At 47.1% G+C, this 15,118-nt stretch overlaps 1 long non-coding RNA gene across 1 annotated transcript in view; it reads left to right on the top strand.

Annotated features, from left to right (window-relative positions):
• Nucleotides 1-6,559: 6,559 nt before the first annotated feature.
• Nucleotides 6,560-15,118, top strand: part of LOC141070510 (uncharacterized) — a 63,437-nt gene continuing 54,878 nt past the window's right edge. Inside the window, exon 1 of the long non-coding RNA XR_012226662.1 lies at nucleotides 6,560-6,992. This is a non-coding gene — a long non-coding RNA (uncharacterized lncRNA). The remainder of the gene's footprint in view (nucleotides 6,993-15,118) is intronic.

The following is a 15,118-nucleotide window of genomic DNA, read 5'->3' on the forward strand; positions in this document are numbered from 1 at the left end:
TGATTTTTATTCTATTTGTAATATATGATTGCTGGACATCCCTTACCATTTAATCCTTACCTCCCTCCCTCACCGCCCAGTGTGTCCATTCCTGATGACCCATGTAGTCCCTGTTGGCATCTTCTCAGCGAAAGGAGGGTCAGCTATCGGGAGCAGGGGCACCAATCTCGTTTCCAATTTAGGGTGCCAACCCCCACTGATAGGCAGGGTACAGATAAGAGAAATTTGTCCTCCCTCCCCCACCACTGGTATTTAATCTATTGCCTATGAATCAGTATTCATGCACTTTATTGATTGCAGAAACACTCCATATCTATATAAGGTTCAGGAAAAATAGACTTGCAATACAAACAAGGCAAACTTTTGGCCACATTTCCATCCTATTAGGCTGATTACATAACCCCTTTTCTTTCCTCACCCCTTCCAAAACAGGGTGATTTAGGAGTAGAAGGATCAGCCGTCGGTGAGCGGGGGCGCCAGTGCACAGGTTCTAAGGTGCCAACCTCCACTGTAAGGCAGGAACAGTCCCAAAATTGGTTAGGTTCATGCACTTCCTGAGTCCTATCTTCTTTTTAATTTTAATAATGGTCTCCTTTTTAATTATTAACTTCATGATAAGTCAAGACTTTAGTAAAGGTTTTATAAAAAGTACAGAATTCTACACGGTGAATTACAAGCTGGTGAAGGACTACTTAAGTGACTATATCAGCATCCTTCCTGAAACTTCAGTGCTCTTTAGCTGTTGGTTGTCCAAGTTACACACTTGGCCTGACCACCCCTTGTACGCCTTGGAGGTGCTTCCGTGCCCTGTGGCAAGTGTGTTGTATGAGTGGGTTTTTATTTTGGCCGGTGCAATCATAATGAATAGGAGCACATGGCAGTCAATGGAAAATGCAGACAGGCTGACTCTTCTAAAATTGAGCAAGAGCTGGATTTCTTCTGAGTTTGGAAGCCCTACAGATGACAGCAACATAAAGTAAATGCAGCCCAAATTTTTTTGGATATTGTCTTAACGTCCATCCATTACCATCCAAACCCATTTTGTTCAGGAAATCACCTCATACTCCTCCTACTTCTGCAACAAATACTTAGTGGTCATATATGTTTGCCCACGGGGGTAATGTTTTCTACTTTTTGAAAACTTTGCACATTGTCCAATGGTGAAACTTATACTCCCTATCTCTACCTCTTGTAAGTACTGCAAAATGTATTGTGATGTCCACATCATGGCCTCTTTCAGCTTGTCTGATACAGACACCTTGGGTAATTTTTTGAAAATTTTGCACACTGTGCAATGGTGAAACTTCTACGCCCTAGCTCTATCTCTTGTAATAACTGCAAAATATTTAGTGATGTCCCCATCATAGCATCTTTCAGCTGGTCTGATGCAGACTCCTTGAGTAATTTTTTGAAAAATGTGCACATTTTGCAATGATGAAACTTGTACTCCCTATCTCTACCTCTGTAATAACTGCTAAATATACTGTGAAGACCCCATCATGGCCTCTTTCAGCTTGTATGATACAGACCCCTTTGAGTAATTTTTGGAAACCTTTGTACATGTGCAGTAGTCAAATTTCTACTCTTAATCTTTATATATTCTTTTATTATAATTTTTTTTAAATTGTGTTGCCCTTCCCACTGTCTCTTTAAGCGTGTATCTGTTAGCCTGATGTTGATTTTTGGGTCTGCACTTGAACATTTTGGAACATCAATGCATTAAAATGCTCCACACAATTCTTTAGGTTTCAGCTAATGATGAGCGTGTATACTCGTTGCTCGGGTTTTTCCAAGCATGCTTGGGTGTCCTCCCAGTATTTTGTGTGCTCGGTGATTTAGTTTTCGTTGTCTTATCTGTATGATTTGCGACTGCTAGACAGCTTGAATACATGTGAGGATTGCCTGTTTGTTAGGGAATTCCCACATGTATTCAGACTGTCTACAAGTCGCAAATCATGCAGATAAGATGACAGAAACTAAATCTCTGAGCACGCCAAAATACTCGGAAGACACCTGAGCATGCTCGGGAAAACCCAAGCAACGAGTATACTCGCTCATCACTAATTTCAGCCTTACACAGAATAATAATATGAGAAATGAAGCATGCTCTATATTTATGCTGCTATTTCTAAAATCTTACCCACACATCCCTTTATAAAGGGAAATTCGACATAATACCTCAGTTAACATATGCCATATACTGTTCATACACGAAACACACCAGTAGGTGGGCGGAACGCCTGTGTGCAAAATCTGTGTCTTAAGGTGAAACCACTGGCCCTTCCCCTGTGTTACGGCTTTCCCAATCTGCTGTCCAGGAATCAGGCGCTGAGGCCTTCTGTCTAAAATCTGCAGTTGCACAGACACAACTGTTATGATGAGTCACCGAAGGAGGAAAAAACAAAATACCAGCTAAGCCCAGAAAAACCAGAGAGGTTGGCAGCTATCGGATTGCAGACCCCTGAACCTATCCACAACAACTAGCAGTAGCCGTGGGGGGTTCCTACGGTTCCCTAGACCCCTCGATCACAGCCGGAGAACTATATAGCCTAAAGACAGAAAGGGGAAAAACTAAACTGCCCCAGAGCAGACCCCAAAGCAATAGGCAGCCCCCAACATATAATGACGGTGAAGCAAGATGAAAACACTAACACAGATAGAAAGATAGGTTGAGCAAATGATGGGGCCCAAGCTAACTACATAGGACAGGATAGGAAAGCTGCTGTCTGCCATCCGCAAAAACCCTATCAAAATGAGCCAACCGACTGATAGGAAAAACAGGCCCTGAAGTCGCTAGGCTTCAAAAGACTATATCAGCACTCAGGTATATTCTGAAGACAGAGCAAAATATCAACAGATCAGAGACAAAAATGGAATTCAGCTCACCCCCGGCCGGGGATGGCAGAACTCCCCAAAAACAAGGCAAAACAAAAACAAAACTGAAGAGTACAAAGCAGAGTAGAAAAACTTAGCTTTGAGATGCAGGAATCAGACTGGTCTCCAAGAATCCAGCAGGAAAATCACCAGCCAGGAAGAAGGGCATCGGCAGCCTTATATCCAGTCCTCAATTCCAGCCACCCAGTCATCATCTAGCTGCCCAGGTGTTTGGTAATCAGTCTCACTACCTTCCTTCACTAGAGGAGGGAGTTCATCAGACCTCAATGGTGAAGGGAAAAATGAACTCACAACACATAACAGTCAGCAACCGCATCCAGTTTGTTGTCCCAGCACAGCGTTCAGTTGTCCCTTGTCATTGCTGACTTTGCCAGGCTCCTAAATGAAATGTATGCCTCTTTATTAGCCCCTTTACCCCCAAGGGTGGTTTGCACGTTCATGACCGGGCCAATTTTTACAATTCTGACCACTGTTGCTTTATGAGGTAATAACTCTGAAACGCTTCCATGGATCCCACTGATTCTGACAATGTTTTCTCGTGACATATTGTACTTCATGTGGTAAAATTTCATTCATATATCTTGCGTTTATTTGTGAAAAAAACAGAAATTTGGCGAAAATTTTGAAAATTTCACAATTTTCCAACTTTGAATTTTTATGCCCTTAAATCACAGAGATACGGCACACAAAAAACTTAATAAGTAGCATTTCCCACATGTTTACTTTACATCAGCACACTTTTGGAACCAAAATTTTTTTTGTTAGGAAGTTATAAGGGTTAAAAGTTGACCAACAATTTCTCATTTTTACACCATTTTATTTTTAGGACCACATCACATTTGAAATCACTTTGAGGGGTCTATATGATAGAAAATACCCAAAGTGACACCATTCTAAAACTGAACCCCTCAAGGTGCTCAAAACCACATACAAGAAGTTTATTAACCCTTCAGGTGCTTCACAGGAATTTTTTGAATGTTTACAAAAAATTAACATTTAACGTTTTTTCTCAAAAAAAATTACTTCAGGTCCAATTTTTTTTATTTTACCAAGGGTAACAGGAGAAATTGAACTGCAAAAGTAATTGTGCAGTTTGTCCTGAGTACGCTGATACCTGATATGTGGAGGGAGAAACCACTGTTTCGGCACATGGCAGAGCTCAGAAGGGAAGGAGCGTCGTTTGACTTTTTCAATGCAAAATTGGAATTCAGATCGGACGCCATGTCAAGTTTGGAGAGCCCCTGATGTGCCTAAACAGTGGAAACTCCCCACAAGTGACCCCATTTTGGAAACTAGACCCCCCCAAGGAACTTATCTAGATATGTGGTGAGAACTTTGAACCCACAAGGGCTTCACAGAAGTTTATAATGTACAGCCGTACAATTAAAATATCATATTTTTTCCGCAAAAATGATCTTTTCACTCCAATATTTATTTTCCCAAGAGTAGCTGGACCCTAAAACTTATTGTGAAATTTGTTCTGAGTGCGATTATACCCCATATGTGGGTGTAAATGACTATTTGGGTGCATGCAGAGCTCGGAAGGGAAGCAGCGCCATTTGACTTTTTTGGCGGGAATTGAGATCGGATTGATGGAATGGTCTGCGGGTGTCTTGTCGCGTTTGGAAAGCCCCTGATGTGCCAAAACAGTGAAAACCCCCCCACAAATTACATCATTTTGGAAACTAGACCCCCCAAGTAACTTATCTAGAAGTGTGGTGAGAACTTTGAACCACCAAGGGCTTCACAGAAGTTTATAACTCCCGGACGTGAAAATAAAATAATCATATTTTTTCCACAAACATTATCTTTTAGTCCTCAATTTTTTTATTTTCCCAAGGGTAACAGGAGAAATTGGACCCCAATAGTTGTTGTCCAATTTGTCGTGGGAGAAAACTACTGTATGGGTACACGTCAGGGCTCGGAAGGGAAGTAGTGACATTTTGGAAAGCAGACTTTGATGGAATGGTCTGTGGGTGTCATGTTTCCTTTGGAGAGCCCTGATGTGGAAACCTGTCACAGGCAGTGCTGGAGGCTTCCTCATGCCGGCACTTTGCAGGGGACCTGCAGGGGACCTGCAGGGAAGGAGGCCCCCGAAGCAGCGCTGCACATCGCGCTACTCCGGGGGGCTCAGTGAAGCACGGAGGGAGCCCCCTCCCTGCCAATGCTTCCGTAAACCCCCGGTACACTGCAATCGTGTTTGATCGCAGTGTGCCAGGGCATAAAGTGCCGGGGGCGTCTGTGACGCTACTGACACATAGTGCCTGGTGTCAGCTGTGATAATCAGCTGACACCCGGCCACGATCAGCGGCGCTCCCCCGGGGGGGTGCCGCTGATCGCTATGACGTACTATCCCGTCCTTGAGAATTAAGTCCCAGGGCACATGGACAGGATAGTACGTCTTATGGCAGAAAGGGGTTAAAGTGGAGTAAGGCTGAGTTCACACGTGGCGTTTTTTTCGCGTTTCTGCGGCGGTTTTAACCGCGTGATTTTGCCGCGAAAATGCGAAAAATAAGCATCCCATGCATTCCTATGGGATTCCGCAATGCTGTGCTAATGTTGCGGTTTTTACCGCAGCGGAATCGCTTCGCGGTAAAAAACGCAGCATGCTCATTAATTTGCGGAATTGCGGCGATCCCGCACCCATAGGAATGCATTGTTCCGCTTATTTCCCGCATGTGGCTGTGCACACCTTGCGGAAAGTAAGCAGAACAATTGCGGATGGTACCCATGGTCCGGAGGAGAGGAGACTGTCCTCCGGGCTCTGGGTACCATATCCCTGTAAAAAATAGAATTTAAAATAAAAAATATTGTTATTCTTACCTTCCGGCGTCCCGCGCAGCCTTCCCGCCTCTCTCCACACTCCCGGTCCCAGTAATCCTTTGCGAAAATGCCAGCGATGACGTCCAGTCTCGCGGGATCGCGAAGTCTCGCGGTCATTCGCGCGACGTCATCACGAATTACCGCGAGACATCGCGATCCCGCGAGAACGGACGTCATCGTGGGCATTTTCGCAAAGGATTACTGGGAACGGATGCGTGGGACGCCGGAAGGTGAGAATAACACTATTTTTTTTGTATTCTATCTTTTACTACTGATGCTGCATAGGCAGCCTCAGTAGTAAAAAGTTGGTCACACTCGTCAAACACTGTTTGACGAGTGTGACCTACCTGTCAATCAGTTCTCCAAGCGATGCTACAGATCGCTTGGAAAACGCTAGCATTTTGCAAGCTAAATACGCTTGCAAAATGCTAGTTTTTCCACGGGAAAATCGCGGGAATTTAAAATGCGATTTTCCCGCGGAATGGAATTCCGGAATTCTCGCGGTAATTTCCGCGAGAATTCCGGTACGTGTGCACTTAGCCTAAAAGTGTGAGACCATTGTTCTCAGCCAAGATCTGGGAGTCATATATGCATTCAGGGGTCTTCCCTATGCTATTATCCTTCCATCCAGCACTTTTTCCATCAATTTCAACATCGTCACTGCCCCCAGACCTCCTTGTAGGGTCTTCAGGAAAAATTATCTGATTACCCATTGACTCCCATTATACTCGTCACTGGAAACAAGCATCCGAGCATTAAAAATAGCTTAGTTCGAGTAACGTGCCTCTGTGCATTTTAGTGCTCTCTCATCTCTAATATAAATACTTTGAAGATAGGTCAACAAAGTGTGTCCAGTAGGGAACAAACCAGGCCCGGATTGGTAATCTGGCAAACCAGGCATTTTCCCGCTGGGCCGCCAGATATGTGCCTCTGTGGGCCACTGGAGTGGCGGCGCCCGCTTATCCGGCCACCGCCGATGAAGTCACTGGCCCCTTTTAGATTCCTGCCACCGGCCCTTTAAATCTGCGGGCATGGCGGTTTTACACAGTATGCAGCTGCATCATCACATACTCACCAGTGGCACAGGAGGGTGTTAAGAATAAGAACGTCTGACATTGCACGTCAGGACGTTCTTGTGGGTGGAGAGAGCGCGCTCTGCTGTTCCAGGCTGCAGCACTGAGAGAAGATGAGAGGCTTAGGACCGGCTTACCCACCCCCACCTGTAAGCACTGAAAGCCTGCCAGGATTGGAGTGACAGTCATGTCTGGGACCTGGTGAGTGAGTGAATACAGGGGCTGGGCTCAGTGGGGCTGGCTGGTGTGTGCAGGAGCAGGGCTCAGTGAGGCTGGCGTGTGCAGGAGCAGGGCTCAGTGAGGCTGGCGTGTGCAGGAGCAGGGCTCAGTGAGGCTGGCGTGTGCATGCCCTGGGCTCAGTGGGGCGGCTGGCGTGTGCATGCCCTGGACTCAGTGGGGCGGCTGGCGTGTGCAGGAGCAGGGCTCAGTGAGGCTGGCGTGTGCAGGAGCAGGGCTCAGTGGGGCGGGCTGGCGTGTGCAGGAGCTGGGCAAAGTGGGGCTGGTGTGTGCAGGCACTGGCCTCAGTGAGGCGGCTGGCAAGTGCAGGAGCTTGGCTCAGTAAGGTTGGCTGGCGTGTGCAGGCCCTGGGCTCAGTGGGGCGGCTGGCGTGTGCAGGAGCTGGGCACAGTGGGGCTGGCTGGCGTGTGCAGGAGCAGGGCCCAGTGGGGCAGCAGGCGTGTGCAGGACCTGGGCTCAGTGGGACTGGCTGGCGTGTGCAGGACCTGGGCTCAGTGGGCTGGCTGGCGTGTGCAGGCCCTGGGCTCAGTAGGGCTGGATGGCGTGTGCAGGAGCTGGGCACAGTGGGGCTGGCTGGCGTGTGCAGGACCTGGGTTCAGTGGGGCTGGCTGGCGTGTGCAGGACCTGGGCTCAGTGGGGCTGGCTGGCGTGTGCAGGACCTGGGCACAGTGGGGCTGGCTGGCGTGTGCAGGACCTGGGCACAGTGGGGCTGGCTGGCGTGTGCAGGACCTGGGCACAGTGGGGCTGGCTGGCGTGTGCAGGACCTGGGCACAGTGGGGCTGGCTGGCGTGTGCAGGACCTGGGCACAGTGGGGCTGGCTGGCGTGTGCAGGACCTGGGCACAGTGGGGCTGGCTGGCGTGTGCAGGACCTGGGCACAGTGGGGCTGGCTGGCGTGTGCAGGACCTGGGCACAGTGGGGCTGGCTGGCGTGTGCAGGAACTGGGCTCAGTGGGGCTGGCTGGCGTGTGCAGGAGCTGGGCTCAGTGGGACTGGCTGGCGTGTGCAGGATCTGGGCTCAGTGGGCTGGATGGCGTGTGCAGGCCCTGGGCTCAGTAGGGCTGGCTGGCGTGTGCAGGAGCTGGGCACAGTGGGGCTGGCTGGCGTGTGCAGGAGCTGGGCACAGTGGGGCTGGCTGGCGTGTGCAGGCCCTGGGCTCAGTAGGGCTGGCTGGCGTGTGCAGGAGCTGGGCACAGTGGGGCTGGATGGCGTGTGCAGGACCTGGGTTCAGTGGGGCTGGATGGCGTGTGCAGGACCTGGGTTCAGTGGGGCTGGATGGCGTGTGCAGGACCTGGGTTCAGTGGGGCTGGATGGCGTGTGCAGGACCTGGGTTCAGTGGGGCTGGCTGGCGTGTGCAGACCCTGGGCTCAGTGGGGCGGCTGGCTTGTGCAGGAGCTTGGCTCAGTGGGGCTGGCTGGCGTGTGCAGACCCTGGGCTCAGTGGGGCGGCTGGCGTGTGCATGCCCTTGGCTCAGTGGGGCTGGCTGGCGTGTGCATGCCCTTGGCTCAGTGGGGCTTGCTGGCGTGTGCAGGAGCCGGGCTCAGTGGGGCTGGCTGGCGTGTGCAGGCCCTGGGCTCAGTGGGGCAGCTGGCGTGTGCAGGAGCTGGGCTCAGGGGGGAGGCTGGCGTGTGCAGACCCTGGGCTCAGTGGGGCGGCTGGCTTGTGCAGGAGCTTGGCTCAGTGGGGCTGGCTGGCGTGTGCAGACCCTGGGCTCAGTGGGGCGGCTGGCGTGTGCAGGAGCTGGGCTCAGTGGGGCGGCTGGCTTGTGCAGGAGCTTGGCTCAGTGGGGCTGGCTGGCGTGTGCATGCCCTTGGCTCAGTGGGGCTGGCTGGCGAGTGCAGGACCTGGGCTCAGTGGGGCGGCGGGGCAGGTGGTGATGAGAGATATATATATCTATGATACTGTATATGGGATTTTATATGTGGGGCCATTATAATACCTACAGGACTGTATATAGGGCCATCATATTATGTGCAGTGCTATTAGGACTTTTGCTCTGGGCCCCCATGATTTCTATGTACACCCCTGGCCTCCCCTAATTAGCTCCAGTCTAGCAGTTGGCCGCGGTGTGTTGTCCTTCCTGCCCCAATCTGGGTCACTGGGTGAGTTAGGCCGGGGTCACACTGGCGATTAAATCGGACGAATGCAATGGGATAAAAAATCGCATTGCATTCGTCCCAATGTTATTCTATGGTGCAGCTTCCATCATCCGATTTTTGATCGGATCCGATCCTCGGACCGAGACAATCGCAGCATGCTGCGATTGTCACCGATTTTCGGATTGGATTCGACAATACAAGTCTATGGGGGCGAGAAAAAATGGGACTAAAAACGGACCAGATGTGTGACTTGCGATAAAATCGCACCGGGTGTCCTTTAGCAAAAGCCGGCAATTCTCCAAATACAGTAAAATCACAGAGACCGGTTAAATAAAGAATGAATAGATCTAGACACACACACACACACACACACACACACACACACACACACACACACACACACACACACACACACACACACACACACACACACACACACACACACACACACACACACACACACACACACACACACACACACATATATATATATAATATATATATAATGTTATACATGCCATAGAGACACATTAATATATATATTACAAATTCATACAGTTCATCATAGCAGAATAGCCGCAGAAACATTTGCCGGCTTTTGTATAATTATGCTCCTGCCCGACATGAAATGACACATGGTTTACATATAGTTAACCATTTCATTTCATGTTTTTTTTGTAATCTCTATCACTATTAATTAGATGAGGGCTTGTGGGTAAAATTTTGGACTTGTAGGGGTTATTTTAAGGGGTTAATTCGTTGTATGAAATTGCAGGGACTCCTGCTGACGTCACTGAGGCTGCAGGGAGTCCCAGTAATTTCGTACAACGAATTAACCCCTTAAATTAACCCCTACAAGTCCAAAATTTTACCCACAAGCCCTCATCTAATTAATAGTGATAGACATAACAAAAAAAAACATGAAATGAAATGGTTAACTATATGTAAACCATGTGTCATTTCATGTTGGGCAGGAGAATAATTATACAAAAGCCGACAAATGTTTCTGTGGCTACTCTGCTATGATGAACTGTATGAATTTGTAATATATATATTAATGTGTCTCTATGACATGTATAATATATATATATATATATATATATATATATATATATATATATTTTATATGTCTAGATCTATTCATTCTTTGTGTGGGGAAACCTGTCATTGGGCTCCATTATATGTCCATTTTGCTATCCTGCGAGAAAATCTCGCCAGACGGATGTCAAACGGATCCTTACATGCGATTAAAATCGCATCAATTAAGAAAAATCGCATCAAAAATGGATAAATGGTTAAGATACCTTTGTGTGATTTCGGACCGTTAAAATGGGACCGTTTTTTTTGTGTGTGACGCCAGCCTTAGTGTCTATCTCAACCCAGGGACAAATGTAATAAATTTAACTACAGGAGCTTTTTTTTTTTTTGCCCCGTTTTTCACTCCCTTCTTTCCAGAGCCATAACTTTTTTATTTTTCTGTCAATATGGCCATGTGGAGGCTTATTTTTTGTGGGACGAGTTGTACTTTTGAACAACACCATTAGTTTTACCATGTTGTGTACTCGAAAACGGGAAAAAAATTCCACGTGTGGTGAAATTGCAAAAAAGTGCAATCCCACACTTGTTTTTTGTTTGTCTTTTTTGCTAGGTTCACTAAATGCTATAACTGAGCTGCTATTATAATTCTCCAGGTCATTACAAGTTCATAGACACCAAACATGTATAGGTTCTCTTTTATCTAAGTGGTGAAAAAAAAATTCCAAAGTTTGCTTTAAAAAAAAAAAAAAAAAGCGCAATTTTCTGAGACCCGTAGCTTCTCCATTTTTCGTCATCTGGGGTCGGGTGAGGGCTTTTTTTGTGTGCCAGGCTGATGTTTCAATGATGCCACTTTTGTGCAAATATGTTCTTTTGATCGCCCATTATTGCATTTCAATGCCATGTCGAGGCGACCAAAAAACGTAATTCTGGCGTTTTGATTTTTTTTCTCGCTACACCGTTTAGCGATCAGATTAATGCTTTTTTTTTTCAGTGATCGGGCGATTCTGAACTCGGCGATACCTAATATGTGTATGTGGGATTTTTTTTTATTTTATTTTGATTGGGGTGTAAGGGGGGTGATTTGAACTTTTTAGGTTTTTTTTTATTTTTATAAACTTTTTTTTTTGTTCTTTTACTTTTGGCATGCTTCAATAGCCTCCATAGAGGCTTGAAGCATGCACAACTCGATCGGCTCTACTACATATAGGCGATGAGCAGATCGCCCATATGTGGCAGATTTACTGCTGTGCTTTGAGCGCCGGCCACCGGGCGGCACTCAAAGCGATCTGCCTGCAACAACCATAGAGGTCTTTATGAGACCCCTGGTTGTCAGGGCAACCCGTCGCCGACCCCCGATTACGTGATAGGGGTCGGCGATGAGCTCCCTTCCAGCCCGGCGGCTGGAAGTGCTATTTAAATGCCCGCTGTCAGCTTTGACAGTGGGATTTAACTAGTTCCGCTCGCGCCTATTGCGGGCACATGTCAGCTGTTTATAACTGCCGGAGCACACCTCAAAGCAGGAGATCCTTACCGATGACATACTATTCCGTCATCGGTAAGGTAGGGGTTAAGGAGGTGTCCATTGCTTTAATATTGATGACTTTTTCTCAGGATAGGTGATCAAGGTCTGATCTGTGTGGGTGCGACGCCTGCTGCTACCACCATAGATCAGCTGTACTCGGTGCTGGCGGGAACTGCTGAGATACTGCACATTTGGTACCTATTCAAATAAATGGGCGGACATGCAGAACCCGATTGTGGCCACTTTACAGTAGATTGAGCTGTGCTGTGCAGTTCTGTAAGGGTATGTGCACAGATTGCAGATTTGGTCTTGCGGACCTACACAGAGATGCAGCAGTTTATTTCCCGCAGCATGTCAATTCTTTGTGCGAATTCTGCAGCGTTTTTACACCTCTTCCATTATAGGAATCCACAGGTGTAAAAACGCAGGTGAAATCCACACAAAATCTGCAGGAAATCTGCACTAAATCCGCAGGTAAAGCGCACGTCATTTTACCTGCGGATTTAGCAAAATCTGCGCGGAATAATCCGCAGCCAAATCTGCAACGTGTGCGTTCACCCTTTCTGTGCAGTTCCCGCCAGCAGTAGTAGTGGACAACCCCTTTAAGGGTGTGTGCACACACTGCAGATTGTCCTACGGAATTTTCTGCGCGGATTTCACTAAATCCGCAGGGCAAAAGATTTTCACCAGTTTGGTCTGCGGTTTTCCCCTGCGGTTTGACACCTGTCATGGAGCAGATGCCAAACCGCTGCGAAATGTCCGGAACACCGCACTAAACTTGCTCACTGAGCCAGTGCGCGTGTCCTGAGTAAAGCGAACTGTGCTCAAAGATACCTGTGGAGCGGGCAGCAGCCGAGTAGGTGTGTACTTCAGAACAGCAGGACCTGAAGCACGTGACTGCTGGGGGCGTGGCCTAAACTCCAGAGAGCTAAGAGCTGCAAGAGAACTCCTAGCAGGGTAACTGCGAGACAAAGTTTTCAAGGGGCATAGACAGGGAGGATAGTCAGGAGGTAGTCAATGAGTCATACACACAGATAGCTGCAAGGTACAAGAGGGGCGAGCAGAGAGTAGTCAGATCACAGGCAATGAGTCATACACAGAGAGGGTAGCACAGTACAGAATCGACAGGCAAACTCACAACGGGGAACAGAACCGGGTCAGAACCATATAAACAAGCTATAACAACGAACAGGCACACGGGGTCAGCACACTCGGCAAAAGGCAAAAGTATAACTGGCAGGGATTGGAGCTTCCCAGGGGTTTAAGAGGCTTTCCCAGAACCAAAGAGAGGCCACAATCATTAACCCCACTGCACTGGGATCATGACACGAAATCCGTAAAAAGTGACATGCTGCGGTTTTGAAACCGCAGCAAAACCGCACAGAAAATTCCGCACCATGTGCACTGCGGTTTTTTTATTTTCATAGGATAGAATGGTACTGTACACTGCAGCTAAAACCGCTGCGGATCCGCAGGGACAAATCCGCTGCAGAATCCGCAGCATGTGCACACACCCTTAATATTCATGTTTACATTCTATGGTCCAGAACTGGCTGGTGGCTGACTTTTGGGTCTGATGAGAATTATATTTTTCCCAGTCCTCCAGCCAGTTTTGCACCAGGAGCTTATTTAGCCAAGAATATCCAATTTCTATCAGTACCTGACTATTAGTCTCTATAGAAATCAGATCTTTTGGGCCAAATATGCTCCTGGTGCATGATTGGCCATTTTTAGTAGATGGACAATCCCTTTAATTTTTTCTTCATGTGATGTATCATTAAGGGCTCGTTCACACGATTGATGATACCAGAGAATCGGATCGATTATGGTAATGACATTGATCACACTCTGATCTGAGTTTTGATCAGTGTCAGTTTACGGTGATCTGATTCTCTCACATGAGATAAGGGTATCACAGGTGCGGAGGAGATGGAGAATCTACATTATTCCATCTTCTCCATTCTCTGTGTCAACTTAAATCAGACTGTAGTCTGATGTGTCACGCGCACCTGTATAGGTGCGCGTGATCCGATTTGGGAGCCACTCGTAGCATGCTGCAATTTTTTTTTCTTTTAAAAACCGAAAATGTCAGCAGGGTCACAGGGCATATGCGCAGTCATAGAATGCGATATCTCCCACCTTTTAAAGACAAGGAGGGATGTATACTGTAATTTTTCACCTTTTTAACTCCCTTACTGTTCTCACCCACAAACTGTATAGAAAAGGCTGCATAGAAAATTCACTCCTATTTCATTGATTTGAATGTGGGCTGCTTTGGCTTGTGTTCCAGGGCTGATTTTCAGTCCCAGTCCGGCCCTGGAACAAACTCTAATAAAACTTCAGATTGAAGAGGTTGCATGGACGGGATAGTACGTCAGATGGCAGAAAGGGGTTAAACTGTTGCTTCCCTTACATTTTCTAAATTTGGGTCCTTACAAAAAATGGTGGTGGTGTATTTGCCAGTTTCTGTACATTTTAGGCATGTCTAAGGCTAGTTTCACACAAGCATTTTTTTGCGCTGCGTTTGGAACGCACATGAAACGCATGTTAAAAGCGCATGCAAACGCTGCGTTTTTTTGTAGCATTATTGTGCGCATACCTACAAACAATCGCAGCGTTTTCATGCGTTTGCATTTTTTATGTGCAATAAACTGGAGAAAAAATCCTTGAAAAATTCTTGCAACACACTCCACCAATGGGACACCAGTGGGCATGTCTTATGGAAAATCTTTATATAGCCCCTGTTTACAGCTGAATTCTTCACATTTGCTTGCATTTGACTTGAGAACATGGATCTGTGCTGGAAGAGCTTTGACTTGGATCTGGACATGAGGATGGCTCAGGCTTATGCCGTTGCTTGCCATGAACAGAGGGAGAGAGAGGCAGCGAAGACGGCAGCAGCGGCGTTTGTGGATACATCCCATTATTGAACTCCGGGAGAGCCGTGGAGCGTACCACAACCTCTACAGCGAGCTCCAGGCAAACCCGGAGAAATTTACGGATTATACCCGGATGACCAAAGAAACCTTTCACTTTTTGCTTGGTCGGGTAAAAGAAGTCATCCGGAGACAGGACATGCAGCTCCGGCATGCGATTACTCCTGAGGAACGGCTCCTGGTCACATTAAAGTACGTAGTTTTGCTAAACCAATGCCTGCTGATTTTTCTTGGTTGTGACATGTACTCTTCCAAATCTGGCATTATTACAGTTCTGCCATGTTGTTAACTAAAGGCTACCATAATTTTTTGATGCCATGTATTGAACCAAAGCCTGCAGATTTTTTTTTTTTTTTTTTTTTTAAATTTAACGTGTGTAAAAAAATTATGTATACACAAATATTAATTTTTTGGTTTTCTTTGTGTCACAGATTCCTGGCTACTGGAGAGACCCTCTCATCACTGCACTTCCAGTGGAATCTCCACGTTATCTGGAAT

The sequence above is a fragment of the Dendrobates tinctorius genome, unplaced genomic scaffold, assembly GCF_039654945.1.
Source record: "Dendrobates tinctorius isolate UK_male_01 unplaced genomic scaffold, ASM3965494v1 ptg000272l, whole genome shotgun sequence".
NCBI classification, from domain to species: domain Eukaryota; kingdom Metazoa; phylum Chordata; class Amphibia; order Anura; family Dendrobatidae; genus Dendrobates; species Dendrobates tinctorius.